This window comes from Gorilla gorilla, chromosome 7, assembly GCF_029281585.2.
Source record: "Gorilla gorilla gorilla isolate KB3781 chromosome 7, NHGRI_mGorGor1-v2.1_pri, whole genome shotgun sequence".
Lineage (NCBI taxonomy): Eukaryota > Metazoa > Chordata > Mammalia > Primates > Hominidae > Gorilla > Gorilla gorilla.
Window position 1 is genome coordinate 28029059 of NC_073231.2, and position 21894 is coordinate 28050952.

At 35.5% G+C, this 21894-nt stretch overlaps 1 long non-coding RNA gene and 1 other non-coding gene across 3 annotated transcripts in view; one reads left to right on the top strand and one right to left on the bottom strand.

Moving 5' to 3' along the window:
• The window catches only part of LOC129523971 (uncharacterized), a 53391-nt gene extending 40046 nt beyond the window's left edge, over positions 1-13345 (top strand). For both annotated transcript variants that reach the window (XR_008667606.2, XR_008667605.2), the window contains one exon: positions 11946-13345. This is a non-coding gene — a long non-coding RNA (uncharacterized lncRNA). The remainder of the gene's footprint in view (positions 1-11945) is intronic.
• LOC115935689 (small nucleolar RNA SNORA67) lies at positions 2507-2647 on the bottom strand. Its single transcript, XR_004071308.1, has one exon. It is a non-coding gene; the product is annotated as a small nucleolar RNA SNORA67 (small nucleolar RNA).
• Positions 13346-21894: the final 8549 nt, after the last annotated feature.

Sequence of the window (21894 nt, forward strand, 5' to 3'; positions counted from 1 at the left end):
CCCGTCCAATCTGGAAACTCATATTTTTCAGTTCTTTGAAGGTAGTACTGAAATTATAATAGCATTGTTACTCTTTATTTTCCCTCTTTTTCTTTTCTAGAACTCCTATTAGTTGGCTGCTGTATATCCTGGATTGATCCTCTAGTTTCCTTACTTACCTCACAAACTTTCTTTCTCTCTTTTTTCTACTTCCTGGGATATTTCCTCGACATTATTTTCAAACACTTTTGTTGGATTTAAATTTTTGCTGTTGTATTTTTAATTTTCAAGAACTCTTTTTTTTGGTAACAAATTACTGTTTATAGTTTATTTTTTAAATTGATAAAAATCATATAAGTTGTATACAACCTGTTTTAAAATATATATACATTGTGGAATGGTTACATGGAGCTAACATATGAATTACTTCATATATATACATAACTTTTTTGGTGAGAACACTTGAAATCTATTCTCTTAGCAATTTTCAAGAATACAATACATTGTTATCAACTATAGTCATCATTTTGTATTAAGAACTCTTTCTGACATTCTGAATGTTTCCCTTTTGTGTCCTATCATGTTCTTTTTCATGGACTTCTTTCATTTCTTAATTTTTGGAGGCTATCAGACCTAAATTATTGCTATTAGTCCTGGACACGGCACACAAACCAAAAATTGTTGGCCTGGCACTGTGGCTCATGCCTGTAATGCCAGCACTTTGGGAGGCTGAGGTGGGTGGATCACCTGAGGTCAGGAGTTCAAGACCAGCCTGGCCAATATGGCGAAAACCCATCTCTACTAAAAATACAATAAGTAGCCAGATGTGGTGGCTCACACCTGTAATCCCAGCTACTCAGGAGGCTGAGGCAGGAGAATGGATTTGACCTGGGAGGCAGAGGTTGCAGTGAGCTGAGATTGTACCACAGCACTCCAACCTAGGCAACAGAGTATGACTCTGTCTCAAAAAAATAAAAATAAAAAATAAAAATACATAAAAATATTGTTAAACAGCACATGAATGCCTCTGTCTTTTGATAGTTAGTGCTCAGTGCTGGGTGTGAGATATAATTTAAACATTAGTTCTCATCACTCCAGGGAAATAATTCTTCACCACTCTTGCCTTATGTCTTGTCTCAAAACTGAAAAGAATTGTTTTTAAATGCTGAGAAGGTTTGTGGGTGGTGTCACTAAAGACATGAGAGGACACTGGTTAGGGGAGTGGTGAGGATGTAAGAGGTGGCAGCACTTATGTAAATGTAAAACATTTGAAATTAATTTGTTAAATCATTTTCTCAGATAGCATGAATGCAATAGATTCTTGCATAATGAAGTATAATTTTCCAGTAGCACCTGGTATCCATTTCTTGTTTCTCTTCAGGTTTTAATTGTGGTTTCAGAGTTATTCACGGATTGACATAATATTTGCTACAGTTGCTTCTAACAGCTGAAGAACATTTTCAATTTTAAACGAAAATGCTCTTCGATTTGTATATGTGTGGATCCAGATGTAACACTGTGAAATGTGATACTAATTCTTCATTGGCAAGTAGATGGACATTGAACTGGGAATAAATTTATTTTTATAAAGTACATAGTAAGATATAATTAAGTAAAAATAATTAAATAAAATTCAGCTTTATTTAAATAATTTTGATTTAAACTTTGATATTTTAAATTACTTTTTTTGTCTTTTAATTTTAATGGATTACTTTGTGTGCTTTGGAAAAAATACCTTTTTGAAACATATTATAAAAATAAACTTTTTATTTTTTGAAATTTACTATTTGTTGAAAATATATTGAAATTTTGTAAACTTTGATACAAATATATTTTAAAATCTCATTACTATCAATAGAATATGAAACATGAAAATCTCAATCATAACAGTGATTTTGCTGAAATGAAGGCAGGGAAAATAAAGCTCATGGAATAAACGAGTAGTAATTATGAACGATGTTTGCTTTTATTACTGATCTATACACTGCTACTAGCCCAGAAACAGAACATTAGAAAAAGACAATGATAATTATGTTTAGTCATTGTTTATATATATATATATATATATATATATATATATATATTTCTTTTGCCTCAAAAAATGACATTTATTCAAAGAAAAAAAAAGACAAGGTGTCAACTTCTTATCTCCCTTCCTTCCCCTCTCCTGCTGCTCCTCAGCCTCCCAAGATTGAACCCTGGCTGGGGCTAGGTAGCAGGACAGCCCCTCAGATGAGGTCAGCAACATTGAGGGGCATCTTCCCAGTGGAGGTGTTGTAGAAAGTCTCAATGTCTTGAAGTGTTCTCTTGCTTTCTTCTGTCACCATGTTAATAGCCACACCCTTAAGGCCAAACTGTCCAACTCGACTGATTCTGTGGATATACTTTTCCCTATTGGTGGGAAGGTCATAGTTGATGACTAAAGAAACCTGCTGCACATCAGTGCCTCTGGCCTATGTCAAGAAAGACGACTCTTCAGCATATGCATGAGAGGACAATCTATCCTGAAGGGAAGAGACTTAGGTGTCCATGTAGGCAGCCAAAGAAGGCACAGGAAATAAGCATCCTCTATTCCTCAAAGACCTTAGACATGCCAGATTCTATTCCAGGTTGCTGCTTTCCTGAGAGGGGCACTGCATGTTCCCTTGGAGAGGGAATCCCCTTGGATTGTTGATATTTTTTGACTTTTAGTCATTTAAAACCCTAGCTTTATACATGGTTTTCAATTTTGTTGTTGTGAGGGAATATTCATCAAGATAGGAGGGAGAGAGCATATTTTATTTGTTAGCTTGATCTATACTTTTAAATATTTAAACATATGGTACATGGGCCTTGATGTATATTCTTTCCCTAGGTGACTTAGAGTCCTGGTTATTCTCTTGGGTCTAGGCCCAGAATTGAAGGCTACTGAAATTATTATCTGAGCCCTTGCCTGTGTTCTCGTCTTCCTTCCCCTGTCACCCACTCCTCCTCTAAATTGGAATAGCAAAGCAAAGATCATGGAGAATAATGTACGATTTATGTTCTAACAATCCATGGTTGAGATAGAAAATAGCAAGATGTTCTTTATATAATCAAGTGCTTGTGGTGAGATGAAACGTCCTAGTATCTTTGAGAAGGAACCAGTGAGCATTACCAGCTCCTTGAGGATAGAGGCTATGTAGAATTAATCTTTTTCTTTAACTGTGCCTAGCAGAGTATCTTGCAAATTAGGGAACGTTTTTGGAAACAAGGTAACTTTGCAAGGCTTGGAAGATGAGTAGAGTTTGCATAGACAAAGAGTTGGAAGCCTCTGAGCTGGGAATGCAATTGTCAGCAAGGTACAAAGGTACATATGTGTACCTGTGTATGTGTGCATGTGTGTGTATGCATGTTTGTACAAAGGTACACACGTGTACCTGTGTATGTGTGCATGTGTGTTTATGAGACAGAGAGATGAGACTGAGGGTGGGAGAGGGGTGGGGTTAGAAAGGAAGAAATTTTAGCTCGGGTGAATGGGAAGGTATGCTGGAGTAAAGTAAGAAATTAGATGGGTTAAAGTAGGGCCCCGATTGATGCAAGACCTTGGAAAAAAAAACATTATTCTCAAGTTACATTAGGAACATGTGGAACAGAGAGGACAGTACTGCTACTGGAAAAAAGGTGATTTAAGGGGTAATTGCGAATTATTGTAATTACTTCCAATCAAACAAAACAAAGGGGGAATAATTAAGACGGTGCCAACATGTAAGAAATTTGAGTTTTAATGTCTGCAAAGCTCCAGAGTAAGCAGAAAGGAAAGTACATTACTTACCTTACAACTGGGTGCTTTTTCTAAAGACATTTTTAAGAGCCAATTTTTTGAGTGCCTTTGCTTAACTATAAAGAAAGCAAAGAGAAGCAGGAAGGGTGAGGGCCAGGAAAATTTGAGATGATTTTTCCCTTGTTACATAATGAAACTTAAAAAAAAAAGTAGATAAGCGCATCAGTCCATCAGTTTCTTTGATTTTGGGCCAAGTCGAAATGTCCTCTGTTCTGTTTGCTCGTTTTTAAAAAGCTTAATGTTAACAAACTCTAATCCATTTAACTCTTCTTTTGGAAGGACACTTATGCTCATAAGAAGATGCAACACCTGTCAAAGAAAATCTTGTGAGGTTGAGAAGATGAGCAGTTTTTATTAAAGTGAATCCAAAAAAGAACTAGGGCAAATTTATCTCCAGCACTCCTAGTCCTAAGAAAGGTGTTGGAGAATATTTAAGGGAAGGAGCTTGTCCCAAATGGTCCTTTTTTTGTTTGTTTTGTTATACAAAATACAATAAACATGCACCCCACAGTATGGGAATTACCCTGTAAGTAAAAGTCATTGCAATAATATCGGGGAGTTCCATTGCTGGCCCTATTATCAATTGGCTCTGTGACTTTGGAAAACTAATGCCGTCTTTCTGTGCCCCTATTTTCATTATCTGAGAACTTAAAGAATTGAAATAGATGATCACCAAGGTACACTTTAGGAGGAAGAAATGGAGGGCCAGGGGCAGGTAGGAAGTGGTTGTCCAGAGAAAGGTCTGGGTGCTAAGTGTGTTCATTGTTTCTGGGGTTCATTTTTTCAAGGCTTTTGAGCCTTGTCAACTGACAAAGCAAGAAAATGTATGTGTGTTTAGTAACTCATTATAAACATATATCTATAAATAGATCTGCATATAGCTGCCTTATCTATAGAAATCCAAACATAACTTCATACTGATAGCTCCAACTCGAATCCATTTCCAGATGGATCAGTCTAGCCGCCTCCCCTTGTTTAATTGAGACCTCCAACTTCAACAGTGAGAATCTGGCTCCCACCATTTGAGATCCGTTTATTTACTTGTTCAGTTCTAGGATATATGTACAGTGGTATCATGAGTGTTAAATTATACCCTGTGGGAAACAACTTTATCAACTAGAGTATAGTGCTTATGTACAATTTGTTTTGGCTTTGATGTTACGGAGTCCACCCATTTTCAGGTTTGTCAGGTTAGTATCTCTCCCTAACCACCTTCAGGGAGGTGGTTTTAGACATTTGTAATACAATTAGATTATTTTGCCATATTCTGCATTTCATCTTGATATTCTCCAAACTCCTAAATGATTTTTGAAAAATTTGCATGCATTAAGGCTCACTCTTTGTGCTACGAAGCTCTGTGGGTTTTGACAAATGCATAGTATAATAATGTATTTACCATTAGAGTATCATAAAGAATAATGTTGCCACCCTAAAAAATTCCTTGGGGTTTACCTACTCAACTCTCTCTCCTTCCCCCAGAATCCTGGCCAACACTGATATTTTTACTATGTTTATAGTTTTGTCTTTGCCAGAATGTCATATAGTTGGAATCACATAGCATATAGGCTTTTCAGACTGACATTTTTCATTTAGCAATGAATGCATTTGAAATTCCTCCATGTCTTTTTGCAGCTTGGTAGTTCTTTTTCAGAAATCACTAAATAATATCCCATTGTACGAATGTACCACTTTGTTTATCCATTCAGCTAGTTAAGCACATCTTAGTTGCTTCCTGTTTTGGGCAATTATGAGTAAAGTTACTACAAACATTCCCTTGCAGTTTTTTGTGTGGGCATGAGTTTTCAAATCAGTTGGGTAAATACCTAGAAGCATGATTGCTGTATCGTATAGTTAGAAACTGCCAAACTGCCTTCCAAAGTGGCTGTACTATTTTACATTCCTATTAACAATAAATGAGATGAATATTACTTTTTTAATTGACCCAGGAGATTTAAAATGAAAATCTTTGACTTTGCTGGAAGTTTCTAGTTCCCTTTCATGAAGGGGAGAATACAGAGATGGTGCAAGGATCAAACACTTGAGTGTTATGGAGACCAAGAAGAGAATAAATTAAGAAAATGGATATATATAAGAAAAACAGAGTGATTGGGTCTGTGGCTATTCAAAGTATGTGTAGCTGCTACTTGGCTGTAGCTAATTGTTGTGACACAGGAACTTGGGTCCAGTGTTTCTAAATTTTGTAAGTTTTTCAAGAGAAGCCAAAAATCTAGATTTGTATATACTGTTCCATTTTTTAAAAATATAGACAAGAAACTTTACATATTAAAAGTATATAATTTGGTAAAGTTTGACATATGTTTATGCCACTAAACCCATCACTCTGAACACTTTTCTCATTTTTCTTGGCAATCCCTTTCCTATCCCACCTCCCAGATAGTCATTGATCTTTTTTTGTCACTATACATTAGTTTGCATTTTCTAGAGTTTTTTTTAAGTAAATAAAAGTATACATTGAGCATTCCTTTTAACTGCCTTCTTTTGTTCAGTATAAATATTTTCAGATTTATTGATGTGTTATCAACAGTTTTTTTTTTTTTTTTTTTTTTTTTTTTTTTTGAGACAGAGTCTCGCTCTGACGCCCAGGCTGGAGTACAGGGGCGTGATCTTGGCTCACTGCAAGCTCTGCCTCCCAGGTTCACGCCATTCTCCTGCCTCAGCCTCCTGAGTAGCTGGGAATACAAGCACCCGCCACGGCGCCCAGCTAATTTTTTATATTTTTAGTAGAGACGGGGTTTCACCGTGTTAGCCGCGATGGTCTCAATCTCCTGACTTTGTGATCCACCTGCCTCGGCCTCCCAAAGTGCTGGGATTACAGGCGTGAGCCACCATGCCCAGCCATCAGTAGTTCATTTTTATAGCTGCATAGTTTTACATTGCATGGCTATACTATAACTTGTCTATCCATTGATCTATTACTATTAATTTAGGTTGCTTCAAATTTTGAGTATGACAGATTATTTGCATATTTGTATATGTGTTTTTATATGGATGTGTATTTTTTATTTCATATTAATATTCTTAGAATAATTGGGTCATGCAATAAATGAACAGTTAAACTTTAAAGAAACTGCCAAAATAATCTCCAGAGTGGTTGCATCATTTTACATTCTCACCAGCAGCGTAGGAGAGTTCCGTTCTTCCAAATCCTCACCAACACTTGGTATGATCAGTCCTTTTAATTTTAGCTATTCTAATGGGTGTGTAGTGGTATCTTTTTGTGGTTTTAATTTGCATTTTCCTGATCACCAATGATACTGAGCATATTTTTGTCCTTTATTTGTCCTTCACATATCTTCTTTGATGAAGTGTCTATTGAAATAGTTTGTCCGTTACTACATTGAGTTGTGGTTTTCTTATTGGGAATGGAGAGTTTTAAGAATATATATATATATATATTTTTTCTTTATAATATGTTATATATATTCTTAATATATATAATATATAATATAATATATATTCTTAATATATAAAATATATAATATATAATATATATTCTTAATATATATAATATATAATATATATTCTTTATATATTATATGTTATATATAATATATATTCTTAATATATATTATATGTTATATATAATATATATTCTTAATATATATTATATATTATATATAATATATTCTTAATATATATAATATATAATATATAATATATTCTTTATATATAATATATAATATATATTCTTAATATATATAATATATAATATATAATATATATTCTTAATATATATAATATATAATATATAATATATATTCTTAATATATATTATATATAATATATAATATATATTCTTAATATATATTATATATAATATATAATATATATTCTTAATATATATTATATATAATATATAATATATATTCTTAATATATATTATATATAATATATAATATATATTCTTAATATATATAATATATAATATATAATATATATTCTTAATATATATAATGTATAATATATATTCTTTATATATAATATATAATACATATTCTTTATATATAATATATAATACATATTATATATTACAATATATAATACATATTATATATTACAATATATAATACATATTATATATTACAATATATAATACATATTATATATTACAATATATAATACATATTATATATTACAATATATAATACATATTATATATTACAATATATAATACATATATATTACAATATATAATACATATTATATATTACAATATATAATACATATTATATATTACAATATATAATACATATTATATATTACAATATATAATACATATTATATATTACAATATATAATACATATTATATATTACAATATATAATACATATTATATATTACAATATATAATACATATTATATATTACAATATATAATACATATTATATATTACAATATATAATACATATTATATATTACAATATATAATACATATTATATATTACAATATATAATACATATTATATGTAATATTATATATAATATATATAATTATATTATATTATATTATATTATATATAATACATATTATATATAATATTATGTATATTTTATGTATATATATAGTTCTAGTATATGTATATAGTATATGTGTGTAGCAGTATCATGATTGTTAACTTATACCTTGTGGGAAACAACTTTATCAACTCGGGTATAGTACTTATGTACAATTTGTTTAGCCTTTGATGTTGTGGAGTCCACCCATTTTCAGGTTTGTTGGGGTAGTGCCTCCCCCTAACCCCCTTCAGTGAGGTGAATATGTATGTATGTATATATATATGTGTGTGTGTATGTGTGTGTGTATTCTATATGCATCCTTCATCAGACATATGCTTTGCAGATATTTGCTTGCTATCTGTGTTTGCTGTTTTTATTTTCTTGGCAGGGTCTTTTGAGGAGCAGATTGATTTGTTCTTGGGTCTTAATTTATAGAGATTACTGAGTGACAACACAGATAGGTCAATGCCATTGAGAGAAAAGTTTAATGTTACTCATAGTTTCCTTCGAAATGATAGGCACAGTATAAAATGCTGGCCACAGGTGAAGCACCAGCGTCAGTTAGGAGGCAGAAAGAAGCAAGGGGAAGGCACAGGTTACAGAACTTATTGGGGTCTCTACTGGAAAGTCAAAGCAGGGCAGGGGAAAAAGCTTAGGATCAGCTCCAGCAGGCTTTAGGGTACAGGGTTGTCCCTAGTTGTTTGGTACCTTGCCCTGGGTTGATTTAGGGCAGGGGAAATACTGACTTGGTGTGTGAGAATTAGATAAAGGAGGTGATTGGGGATATGAACTCTGGATTGGTTAGTTATTTAATAATATATGAAAGGTAGACTTAACAACAAGTTATTTACTCTCTCTGGGAATGAACTAGCCCTTGCAGGGGCAGTCTTTCCCTAGGCAGCAAGATCCTCTCCAAACTGTCAAAACATTATAAAATACACAAAATAAAAGTTGTGATTAATACACAGATGTTGGCTGGGCACAGTGGCTCACACCTGTAATCCCAGCACTGTGGGAGGCCAAGGTGAGCAGATCACTTGAGCCCAGGAGTTTGAAATCAATCTGGGAAATATGGCAAGACCCCATCTCTATAAAAAGTACAAAAATTATCTGGGTGTGTTGGTGTGCACTTGTGGTCCCAGCTACTTGGGAGGCTGAGCTGAGAGGATCGCTTGAGCCCAGGAGTTAAAGGCTGCAGTGAGCTGTGATTGTGCCACTGCACTCCAGCCTGGGTGACATAGTAAGACCCTGTCTTGAGAATAAATAAATAATACACAGATGTTTTTACATTTAGATAAAGTCCAATTTATCAACTTATCTTTTGTGTATACTCTTCTTTTTGTTCTAGATAAGAAATAATTGCCTCACTCTGTGCCACAAAGATATTCTCCTATGGTTTTGTCTAGAAGTTTAGTAGCTTTAGGTTTTACATTTTAAATCTATGACCCATCTTGAATTTACTTCTGTGTATGGTTTGAGATACATGTGGAAATTCTTGTTCTTTTTTGCTTATGAATATATAATGATTCCAGCACCATTTATTGAAAAGGCTAGCCTTTCCTGACTTTCTTGACTTGCCTTTGTACTTTTGTCAAAAGTTAATTGTACACATATCTGTGGGTCTATTTCTGGACTCTATTCTGTCTTACTGATCTGTTTGTCTATCTTTGCATCCATACTACACTGTTTTATTTGTGGTAGTCTTATACTAAGTCTTGAAATCATTTAGTTTTGTCCTCTGACTTTGTTCATCATTTTCAAATTGGTTCCTAGAGAAGATCAATACAATTGATAAAATTCTAGTCAGACTGATCGGGAAAAAATGGAGTAGACACAAAACTACCAGTATCAGGTGTGAAAGAGTTGATTCTACAGATACTAAATTTGACCACTTCAATGAAATGGATACATTTCTTGAAAGACACAAACTATCAGTGCTTACCCAAAAAGAAATAGTTAACCTGAATAGCTCTACATCTAACAAAGAAATTTGTGATTAAAAACCACAAAAAGAAAACTCCAGGCTATTGTTTTGGCTATTGTCCTGTCTATTTTAGATCTTTTGCATTTCTGTAGGAATTTTTGAGTAAGTTTATCAATTTCAACAAAAACCTACTAGAATTTTGAAATTTTGATTGGCATTTCATTGAACGTATAGATAAATTTAGGAATAATTCACAGCTTAACAATATTGGGTCTTCTGATCCATAGACAAGGTATAGCTCTCCATTGATTTAGATCTTCTTTCTTTCTCATCAATGTTCTGTAGTTATTTTTCTTTTCACTATCCTCAATCACAATGGGAATGTGTTCTGTACTTTTTAGTGTACAGACCTTGCATATCTTTGTCAGCTATTACCCAAGTATTTTAATGCTTTTAATGCTATTGTAAAAGGTATTAATTTTTTCTATTTCTAATTATTCCTTAGTGTTATGTAGAAACAGAATTAATTTTTCTATGTTGATCTTGTATCCTGAAGCTTTACTATAATCATATATTAGTTGTAGTCTGTTGTTTTTGTAGAGATCATCAGATTTTCTACATAGATGATTATGTGATTACAAATAAAGACAGTTTTGTTTTTGTTCTTTCCAATCTGGAGGCTTTTATTTATTTGTTGTTTTTTTTTCCTGATTTAACTAGATGAAACTCTGTATAGAATGTCGAATGGAAGTGGTGAGAGTAGAAATCTTTGCCTTGTTCTTGATCCTTAGGTGTAAAATAATCAATGATGTTAGCTATGGTCTTTTAAAAATAGATACATCAAGTTTCTTCTAATTCTAGTGCTTCAAGAGTTTATTTCAGGAATTGATGTTGAATTTTAACAATTTTTTTTTCTGTGCTAATAGAGATCATCATATGATTTTTATTTTTTAGTTTATAAATATGGTGAATTAAATAGATTGATTTTTTAATGTTAAAACACTGATGGATTATGATATATTGTCTTTTTAATATATTGTTGAACATGCTTGCCAAAATTTTTTTGCTATAATTTTACACCAAATGTCATGAAGGATATTGGCCTGTAGATTTCTCTTCTTGTAATGTTTTTGTCTGGCTTTAGAATTAGGGTTATGCAGCCTCATAGAATACATTGGGAAGTATTCCCTTCTCTTGAAATTTCTGTAAGAGTTGGTGTAGAATTGGTACTAATTTTTCCGATATATTTGAGAGAATTAACCAATGTAGCCATCTGAGCCTAGTGTTGTCTTTTGGAGAAGGTTTGAAATTATAAATTAGATTTCTTTGTTAGACATAGAGCTGTAAAGATTAAATGTTTCTTCTGAGTAAGTATTGATAGCTTGTGTCTTTTAAGAAATGTGTCAGTTTTATCTAAGTGGTCACATTTAATATCTGTAGAATCAACACTTTCATACCTGATATTGGTAATTTTGTATGTCTTCCTTTTTTTTTCTGTCAGTCTAGCTAGAGTTTTATCCATTATTGATCCTTTCAAAGAACCAATTTTTTTGTTTATTTGTATTATTGATTTGGTATAAGTAGATCTATTTCATTGTTTTCTGCTTAGATCTTTATTATTTCCTTTGTTGTGCTTACTTTGGAATTAATTTACTCTTCCTTTTCTAGTTTCCTTAAGGAGAAAGCTGAGGTAATTGATTTGAGGCTTTTTTTCTAATATAGGTATTTGGTGATATAAATTTCCCTTTAAGGATGGTGTCAGGGAAGGTAGTGGAGTAGGATGTGCCAGGAATCTGTCTCTCCAACTGGACAATAGTACAGCAGAAACTGTAAGAGGTAAGTGTTTTTGGACCTCTAGGGTTTATTTGAATGTTTGCCACTTCTGGGTGAAGACCTGGGCTAGTAAATTGCAGCAATTTTGGTCACTTTTAACCAACAGTACAGTGGCAGCTACCTATTCTCCTTCCACTCCCAACCCTGTGGCAGCTGCTGAGGAATGGCAACTTGTGGTTTTGGTGCTGCTTGTGTTATCCACAGTAGGTAATAAGGACTTTGTTCCCCAAATATTGGGGTTTTGTTTTATGGTTTTGAATTGTTGCTCTAATGGATGAGGTATGGGCATGGAGGCTGGATGCCATTGTTCTAACCTCCATGGGCTGAAGTGTTTTCCAGGATATTGAAAGGTCTGAGCCTGTTCTTTGGACAATCAAAGGCAACTCTGCATACGGAGAACGTTAGAAAGTAATTGCTTATGCCCAGAAAAAGGCACAGATGCAGTAAAAACCTGATGAAAGCTTAAGCTTTTACTTTAAGCTGACCCAGGCATAGAGCCATGCTACAACAATCAGAAAAAGAGCAAAATCTGAAGGAGAAGAATCTAATTTCCATAGTTATTACATTATAAGATTCAAACTTGCAGTTTACACCAAAAAAAAAAAAAATCACAAAGAAACAGGAAAGTATGGTCCACTTAAGGGAAAAAGATAAGTTGACAAAAATGTACCTGAGGAAGCCCAGATATCAGACTTACTAGACAAAGACTTTAAAACAGCTGTCTTAAAAATGCTCCAAGAGCTAGTGGAGGATATGGAAAGAGCTCTAGGCACAGAATTTTTTATGTTATTGAAGTTAAATTGGTCTAAAGTCCAATTAGATTGTTATAACTTTAGGATGTTAAAGGTGAGCCCCATGGTAACCACAAAGAAAATACTGAAAACCAAAACATTTCACTACAAAAAATTAAATAATCACAAGACAGTAATAAATGAAGAACAAAAAGCTATATGGCAAATAGTAAACATATGGCAAAATGGCAGAAGTTTCTCCTTATCAGTAATTATTTTAAAATGCAAACGGATTAAACCCCCTAATACAAAGACAAAGACTTGCACAATGACCCCCCTCCCTCACAAAAATGAGATGATCTAATTATATTCTGTCTACAAGAGACTTACTTTACATCCAAATACACAAGTATGTTGAAAATGAAATGATAGAAAAAGATATTTCATGCACATAGTAACTAAAAGAGAGCTGAAGCAGCTACACTAATATTAGACAAAATAGGCCTAACTTCAAAAAAGTTCAGAGGACAAAGAAGGATATTATATATTAATAAAAAATTCGATACAGAAATATGATATAGTAATTTAAACATTTACATACATGAAGCTTGAATTACTGTTGTTGCCTGTGCTTTTGGTGTAATATTTCTGGACTTGTTGCCAAATCCAATGTCATAAAGATTTTCTCCAGTGTTTTAAGAGTTTTATAGTTTTAGCTCTTATGTTTAAATCTTTGATTCATTCTGAGTTAATTTTTATACAGTATAAGGTAAGAGCTCAATTTTATTCTTTTGCATATTGATATCCTGTTTTCCAGCATCATTTGTTGAAAAGATTGTCTTCCTCACTGAATAGTCATGTTATCCTTACCTAAAACTGTAAGGTTAGCCAAGAGAAAGGATGAGAGAGAGATCCAAGGTTAGGCGAGGAAGTTTATTAACCTGCTGGCTGCTCCACCACAGACAGAGGAGGCGGCACTAAGCTTACAGAATGAGGGATTTATATTGGGGAGGGGAGTTTGAGGGAGTTCTTTGGTATGGCCACGTCCCGGGGTTGTGTCCTGGTTCATTTTGCCACATATCAGCTTGTGATGTTTATTACAGGAGGGTGTAGGTAAAGTTGGTTTATACTTCCCATGACCTTCCCCTGTGCAGTCCAGATGGTTTCTAACTGGGGTTTGCTTATCGCAGCAAGGTCTGATAAGTGAAGTCTGCTGGCTTTACCATGGCACCTAGACAAGGGTTTAGAAATGGGGGAAGGGTGAGCAGCACCAAGAAGCTTTCTTGGGGCAGTTTGTCCCTAACAAAAATCAACCGACCATATTTGAGGATTTATTTCTGGTCTCTATTCTATAATATTTCATTGGTCTATATGTCTGTCTTTATGCCTGTGCTATACTATTCTAATTACTGTAGCTTTCTTGATAATGTTATTCAAGTTTTCTATGTACTTTCTGATTTTTTGTCTACTTGTTCTATCAGTTATTGAGAGAGGGATATTGAAATCTGCAGTGATAATTGTCTATTTGCTCATGTATCCTTGACATTCTATTAGTTTTTGCTTCATGCATTTTTAAGCAATGTTAGGAAGAGCATAAACATTTAGGATTATTACACCCTCTTGATGAATTGACCACTTTATTATTGTGAAATTACCTTCTTTATCTCTGGTAATAATTTTCGATTTGAAATGTACTTTTTCTGATATTGATGTAGTAATCAACTTTTTAAAATTAGTGTTTGCATGGTGTAACACTTTTAATTTTAATCTATTTGTGTCTATATTTAAATCACATCTCTCCCATTCATTTATGTATGCAATTACTTATTAATATTAGTATGGACTCATGGGTATTTATTTTATAATTTGGGTTATAATGATACCTAATTTTTTTTGCTCAAAATAACATGAAAACAGTCTTGTTGGTAGAATATTTTTTCTTTCTTTTTTTTTCACCTAACTCACCCATAGCAAAATATTTTTAAAGATATTTTTTCTCCCTCCCCTTCTTAGGAGACTTCCATAATATATATGTTAGTCCAACTAAATTTGTTCAACTGATACTCTTTCCTGTTTTTCTCTCTGTGTTCCTTTTTGTATAGTTTCTATTGCTATGTTTTCAAGTTCTTTTCTCTTTTCTTCTGCAGTGTCTCATCTGCCATTATTCCCATACACCATTATTTTACAATCTCTGATGTAGTTTTAACTTCCAAACATTGCATCTTTGTCTTTATTTACCTTCCATATTTCTTTTTTTTTAAGTTTTTTTTTCTTTTATTATTATACTTTAAGTTTTAGGGTACATGTGCACATTGTGCAGGTTAGTTACATATGTATACATGTGCCATGATGGTGCGCTGCACCCACTAACTCGTCGTCTAGCATTAGGTATATCTCCCAATGCTATCCCTCCCCCCTCCCCCCACCCCACGACAGTCCCCAGAGTGTGATGTTCCCCTTCCTGTGTCCATGTGATCTCATTGTTCAATTCCCACCTATGAGTGAGAATATGTGGTGTTTGGTTTTTTGTTCTTGCGATAGTTTACTGAGAATGATGATTTCTAATTTCATCCAAGTCCCTACAAAGGACATGAACTCATCATTTTTTATGGCTGCATAGTATTCCATGGTGTATATGTGCCACATTTTCTTAATCTAGTCTATCATTGTTGGACATTTGGGTTGGTTCCAAGTCTTTGCTATTGTGAATAATGCCGCAATAAACATACGTGTGCATGTGTCTTTATAGCAGCATGATTTATAGTCCTTTGGGTATATACCCAGTAATGGGATGGCTGGGTCAAATGGTATTTCTAGTTCTAGATCCCTGAGGAATCGCCACACTGACTTCCACAATGGTTGAACTAGTTTACTGTCCCACCAACAGTGTAAAAGTGTTCCTATTTCTCCACATCCTCTCCAGCACCTGTTGTTTCCTGACTTTTTAATGATTGCCATTCTAACCTTCCATATTTCTACTTAACTTGTTAATACTATTATATTTTATATTTGTTTTTAACTCCCTTGTATTCTAATTCTAACATCTCTTTCAGTTCTGGTTTGGTTTTTATGGATTGAATTTTTTCTTTATAAGGCATATTTTTTTGGCTTCTTTGCATGCCTGGTAAGTTTTGATTGGGTTCTAGACATTGTGAATTTTATTTGTTAGATGCTGGAAGTTTTTGTATTCTTATAAATATTTTTAACCCTTGTTCAGGCACACAGCTGAGATATTTGGAAATATTTTGATTCATTTGGTGTCTTGCTGTTTAAGATTTGGTAAGTGGTACAAGAGCAGTGTTTGGTTTAGGGGTGTATTAGTCTGTTCTCACACTGCTATACAGACACTGCCGGAGACTGGGTAATTTATAAACAAAGGAGGAGGTTTAATTGACTCACAGTTCTGCATGGCTGGTGAGGCCTCAGGAAACTTACAGTCATGGCAGAATGGGAAAAGGCATGTTTTACATGGTGGCAGGTGAGAGAGCGTGTGTGAGGACAGGAAAAACTACCATTTATAAAACCATCAGGTCTTGTGAGAATTCACTCACTATCATGAGAACAGCATGGCAGAGACTGCCCCCATAATTCAATCACTTCTCTTCCTCAACATGTATTGATTACAACTCAAGATGAGATTTGCGTGGGGACACAAAGCCTAAACATATCAAGGGCAAATTATTTCATACTACTGAAGCAAGACCCTTTTGGGAGCTGTACCCAGTGCTCTGTGAATTATGAGATTCTTTAGTCTAGCTGTTGAAAATAGCCAATATTCTTGGCTTCATGTGAATGCCAAAAACTTTTTTCCTGGTCCTTTTGGATGGTTCTTTCCCTGGCCTCATTTTCTGACTAGTATTCTGCTGAAAACCCAAATGGAACTCTGCAGATATCCATGGTCCTTTCCATGTGCATCTGTCTCCTTTCTGATAGTTTATCCTGTGAATTCTAACTATCTTAGTCTTTCAGTTCCATTTCCTCAATTCAGGGACTGTTTTAAGCTCCTTATAAGTTACTCTTCCTCCTATTCCCTGTCTTGGAAACCTTCTCAAGGCAATATACTGGGGTCAATGACAGGGTTCATCTCATTTGTTTATCATCTTTCAGGGATCATTGCCCTTTATTACCTGATGTGCAGTTTCTTGAAAATTTTTGTTACATATGTTTTGTCTTTTTTTTGTTGTTTTGTTTACTTTGGTTTGCTTGTTTCAGGCAGGAGGGTAAATCTGATCCTTGTTACTATATGTTGGATAGAAGTTGAACATCATTTGTTAAATATTGACATTTAATACAGAATTTTAGAAGATATACTGCAAGCAAACAAAAACCATCTGGTATTTCTTTTAGCCCTTAGGTCATTAGTTTGTGATCTCTGAGATAGTCAGTCACATGGACAGGCAAAAATGGCACTTTTAATTGAATGTAGTAAGAGCCATGATAAAAGTTGCTATGGGAGCTCAATAGTTGAGGCTCTAACCCCACACTAGGTATGAGGAAGTGTTAATGACTGCACACATGTTGTTTGATAAAGAAGGCATGGTGGGAGGGGACGATAGCTCAGGTCAGAGATTCACCATGGATAAAAACATATTGATGTGGAATCACATGGCATGAAGTAGGAACTACAATCAGTTTGATTTCATCAAAGAATAATAAGTAAGTATTCAAGTGAGAGTTCTCCAGAAAGACAGAACCAATAGGATATATGAGAGGGGATTTACTAGGGGAATTGACTCACAAAATCACAGGAGGCAGAGAAGTCCCACGATAGGCCCTCTGAAAGCTGGAGAACCAGAGAAGGCAGAAATGTGGCCCAGTTCAAGTCCTGAAGCCTCAGAACTAGGGAAGTTGATGGTGCAGCTTCCAGTTTGAGGCTGAAGGCCTGAGAACCCTAGTTAAGCCATTGGTGCAGGTCCCAGAGTCCAAAAGACAAAGAATCTGGAGTATGATATTCCAAGTCAGGAGGAAAAAAATGTCATATTGTTTGGGAAGGGAGAGAGGGAGTAGAGAGAAAATCCATCCTCTTCCTTCTGTTTGTCCCGACTGGGTCCCCAGATTGGATGGTGTCCACTCACACTGAGGGCAGGTCTTCCTCTCTCAGTCCACTGGCTCATAGGCCAATCTCTTCTGGAAACACCATCACAGACACAGCCAGAAACAATGCTTCAGCAGCCATCCAGGTGATCCTTCAATCCAGTCAAACTGACACCTAAAATTAACCATTGCATCAAGGTAGAAATGGTGGGTAAGACTGGAGAAATGGGCAGCTAGCTCATGAACAGCCTTATCTGTCATGCTAACACATTTAGCCTTAGTCTTGTAAATAATGGAGAACTTCTGAAGGTTCTCCTATGAAGCAGGAATGCGACATTAGAGACATCACCCTATAATGGGGAGGATGGAGTTGAGGGGCAAAGACTGACCTTCAGAAGGTAAGTTGGAAGGTCATTACCTTTGTCCAAGGAAGAGAGGCTGGGGCCTTACTATAATATGGGGTTAGGGATGGACATTTAGGGAGAGAGATGAGAATTATTTAAGACTTAAAAATGTCAGGACATCTTAACTTACTGTGTGTGAGGGAATGCGGGAGAGGGTGTGGGAATAAAATAAGTTCCAGTCCTTTGGCTAGAATAACCACATGAAAAATGCTGGAAGGAAATGTTACGAGCTGCGGTGGGGAGGAACAGTTCTGGGGCAGGGAGAGTTCAGGAAGTGCTGAGCTTGAGGTGGCTGTGAGAAGATGCTCTTTTTGATGCTTATTCTCTCTCTCTCATTTGTGCCTGCCCTACTGGTGGGTCAAAAAACGTAAGAGAATTTAATACCTGATTGAGGAGACTTTTTCTCAAAATCAGATTCCCACTCACAAAACTCTGATTCTTGGTCCATTTATCAACAGCCTCTGATAATTTGGGGGAAAGCCATTTAGGGCTGCTGTATTAGGTTGCGTACATTGTCTGTGGTTCTGCTGCATAGCCACCATTCGTATCATAATACAATGAATGATGCTCCCTGGAACTGGTCTGCATGTGCCCTGGGCAGCTGTATGTGGGGTGTATTCTTGAGTTATAGAAAGAGCCTGATCTTGACTCTTACTGGACCATTTCCACATTGGGTGACCTAGGTCAAGTCACTTAACTTTTCTGATCCTCTATTTCCTTGTTTATACTGTGAGCCACCTTACAGAGGTGGCTGTGAGAATTAAACAGGTTACAAATTTAAAAAGCATTAGTTGTTATTCATATTTTATCCCACCTTTTAAATCTATTTGCTAATATTGAGGAAGTTGGGTGACAAGCTTTGGATGACACATTTGCTCCATGGCAATGGTGGCTATGGCTAGAGGAACATAGAAGAAAGACAAAATCAAGATTCAGGACTTGAGGACTGAGAGGGTGCAACAATATGTTTCATATCTTTCTGCTGTTTTGCTCCCCTTCTCCAACCATCTGGTTCCTGTATCTTCCTAAATCTTTGTAAGGGGCTTGGGCTGGGTATAAAAATGAGAAGTAAGGGCTTGAGCAGTGGTTTTTAATCTTGGAAGCACACTAAAATCACATGAGAGTGCTAAAAAATACTGATGTCTGAGTGCCACCCCAAGGGTTTGTGCCATAATTTACCTGGGGTACGACTTGAATTTTTGAATTTTTTTTTTTTAATTTTAATTTATTTTTGAGATGAAGTCTTGCACTGTCACCTGGGCTGGAATGCAGTGGTGTGTTCTCGGCTCACTGCAACTTCTGTCTCCCAGGTTCAAGTGATTCTCCTGCCTCAGCCTCATGAGTAGCTGGGATTACAGGCACCCACCATCATGCTGGCTAATTTTTTGTATTTTTAGTAGAGATGGGGTTTTGCTATGTTGGCCAGGCTGGTCTCGAACTCCTGACCTCATGATCCGCACACCTCAGTGCTGGGATTACAGGCAGGAGCTGCTGTGCCTGGCCACTTTTGAATTTTCTAATGCTCCCTTGCTTCCAATGTGCATCTGGGATTGAAGAACCACTACTTTAGCCTTTGCATGTCACTGATATAATTGGAGGCCAGGATTACAGTCTGTGCTGGGGGCAAGGGAGGGTTTTCTTTGTTCTCTTTTTGTTTGGAGATTAGTGTTTGTTATTTGGGTAAGCTGGGCTGAAACACAGATATAAAGATCAGAATGGGGCTGGTGAGGTGGGCTTTCTAATCTCTGAGCTTTTTGTTGTTTTTATGGTCTTGTTATGAGAAAAGTGTTGAAATTTACTTATGAAATAAATCCATAAATAAAAAGACACTCTATGTTTTCAAGAAGAATGAAATTGGCAGCTGATATCTCCCTTTCTGCTTTAAGGGTAACTAAAAGCATTACCATATTAAAATTTATTGGGTTCGGAAGGAGACAAGAGGTCAGTATGAGGATAAAATAGCTTCTTGCCAGACCCAGCAAATAACAGTAGAGGACACATTTCAATTTGAATTGAAGATAAATGAGGGATACAGTTTTAAGTATGTCTCATGTGTGATTTGGAACATATATGTACTAAAAAAATATTTGTTTGTCTTAAATTCAAATTTAACTAGATGCCCTGCTTTTTTTTTCTGGCAAGCCGAGGGTAAAACTACTCAGTGAATCTGAGAGAAGAACCTGAAGCAAGTCAGGGTGAGCTGCTCTAGGAATCAAAAGTCATGGTTTGACTATAATCATAAATGGGTTGCCATTGGCTTAGGTTCTTGGGATTAGTCCGGCTTTGAGAGAAAGAATTGAAAACTAAGTAGCCCACAAAGCTGTTTTAATAATACGATCTCTTACATGGATATAACACATATGCTTTTCCAAAGTGCTTTCACAATACATTCTCTCACTTTATCCTCCAAACCACCAGAAGTTTAGCTCATATTAGCCACAGTTTGACAGTGGAAAAACACCAAGGGCTAGAGCAAAGAAACTGCTCTGAAGTCCTCAAATGGGTAAGTATTAAATCAAGACCTAGGATGTATTTTTTTTTCCCTACTTCTAGCTCATAGTCATCTTTAGGTGTGGAGTTAACCTTTTAAAATAGAGGTGCCAGGCTGGGTGTGGTGGCTCACACCTGTAATTTCAGCACTTTGGGAGGCCAAGGCAGGAGGATCACTTAAAGCCAGGAGTTCAAGACCAGTCTGAGCAACATGGTGAAACCCCATCTCTAAAAAGAATAATTTAAAAATTAGCCGGGTGTGGTGGTGAGTGCCTATGGCCCCAGCTACTCGGGAGGCTGCGGTGGGAGGGTCACTTGAACCTACATCACATTATTCTAAAACTTCCTGAATTCATGGAGTGAAATGAAAAATTCAGAAAATAAAAGGAAGTACATTGTAAAAGCAGATTATAATAAAGCCCAGAGGCATTGAATTTTGGCCTGAGTCAAAATTCAATGGGATCCTCCAGGCTCCAATGAGCCATGATCACTCAGCTGCACTTCAGCCTGGGTGACAGAGTGAGACCCTGTCTCTAAAAAAAGAGGTACCAAGGTGCTTAGACTGTGTGTGTGTATAGACTTTCAGCAGTGGGAACAAGTAGTTGTCAATATATTATCTGTCCTAGTAAGGGAGGAAGAGGTTAATCTATTTAATATGTGCCTAAACCTGTGAATTTTACCCAGGTCACCCTTCTCACTCCTATTCCATAGCTGAAACTGAATTGAAATCCACCTTGCAACCACAGCTCTGTCGTAGGCAGTTCTTTGGTCATACTCACTTCACATCTGCTCTAGCTTCTTCCTCTGTTACTGCCTTTCTTTGCCTCTTGGCTCTTGGTTTTATTTACTGTATCTGGCTCCACAAAGACAGATTTCAGGGTCTCAGGTTTCATCATGATTATCCTCTAGAAGCAACTTGACTTGCCCCCCTCCTCCAGCTCTTCCAGTTCCGGCCATCCCCACTGAGTTCCAGCCCCTAGGCCCCAGCCTGCTGTCTAACCACATCACATTATTCTAAAATTTCTAAACATTTTAGGAGAAAATGATGTACTGGAACTCAAATTATCCAATTGTCAAATATCTAAGTTTGGTAGGGCATTGGAGACTCTGAGGTATTGAATGAGGTTGACTCGGGCTAAAATTCAATGCCCCTGGGCTTTATTATAATCTGCTTTTACA